The sequence below is a fragment of the Polistes canadensis genome, unplaced genomic scaffold (genome assembly GCF_001313835.1).
Source record: "Polistes canadensis isolate GaletaPanama2010 unplaced genomic scaffold, ASM131383v1 scaffold_494, whole genome shotgun sequence".
Taxonomy (NCBI): Eukaryota; Metazoa; Arthropoda; class Insecta; order Hymenoptera; family Vespidae; genus Polistes; species Polistes canadensis.
In genome coordinates, this window is record NW_014570041.1 from 44,116 (window position 1) to 45,296 (window position 1,181).

Sequence of the window (1,181 nt, forward strand, 5' to 3'; positions counted from 1 at the left end):
AATCTAATATACTTTGTTTTTTTGGTTATGACACGTCAAGATTAAAATCGGGATAATCAAATGATCTAGTGTCCAACTTAAATTATCTATAATTTTCATTTGTTTATTTTATTTCGTCCTGACTCCCCTAAACATTCTAAACATAATGATAAAATTTTACAGGGAACTTGGACATGAAAAGAAGTAGAACTTAGTTTGATTGAGTTGGACGTTTCGTCCCTTTATTGGGACTTCTTCAGTAACTTAATCTTTAAAATTCAGCGTCTTTTTTCTTTAATTCGACATACATTTTTCTTTTTGTTAATATTCCAAACACAACACATTTAAACTTCGTTAATTCGATCGTTATTATTTAAAGTCCTCAACAAAATATTATTAAACATATTAATATTTACGAGATATAATTTAGTTTTCGCCAGAATTACTATTTAAATATGAAATTGTATGAAAATTTAACGCATGACGGATATAGCCGTGAAAACACAAAAATCTGCCATTCTTCCATGACGGATATAGTCGTCAAACACACTTAACTGGTTAATATTTACGAATATAATTTAATTTTCACCAGAATTACTATTTAAATATGAAATTGTATGAAAATTTAACGCATGACGGATATAGCCGTGAAAACACAAAATTCTGTCATTCTTCCATGACGGATATAATCGTCAACACACATACTTAACTGGTTAAATAAATTTTCTTGTCGTCACATTTTTGTTTAGCACCGCGCTTCAATATGGAATGTGCTTGCGCAATGGAGATGAACTTAGCTTGGCTTGGCTTGCAAAAACAATTGTCCCCATACCAATTTGCCGAGGGTATTGCGAGTGTCTGCTTCTTGGAGAACCCTTTCAAGATTTACATGAAAGAATAGATGACAGAAAGGAAATAAGACAAAAAGGAATATCATAGGAACGCGGGAGAAGAAAATAGAAAAAAAGAACGGACAGAAGAAGAAGAAGAAGAAGAAGAAGAAGTGGATTATAAGGGAAGAGAAAAATGGGGTCAACGAGAAAGAAAAAAAATCGGTTCTTTTTTCTGCTTGTTACATATTGAAAGAAAGACCACCCCACTCGCTGGGATATCGAACAAATTTGTGAGTCAAAGTGAATGAAAGAGAAAGATGGATGGATGGATAGAGGATAGATGAATAGATAAATGGATAGATGAAAGAT

General features: G+C 32.3%; 1 protein-coding gene across 1 annotated transcript in view; it reads left to right on the top strand.

Moving 5' to 3' along the window:
- Positions 1-936, top strand: part of LOC106792611 (progestin and adipoQ receptor family member 3) — a gene marked incomplete at its 5' end in the record, with an annotated part of 5,475 nt that extends 4,539 nt beyond the window's left edge. The window contains 1 exon segment of the mRNA XM_014759084.1: positions 729-936.
- Positions 937-1,181: the final 245 nt, after the last annotated feature.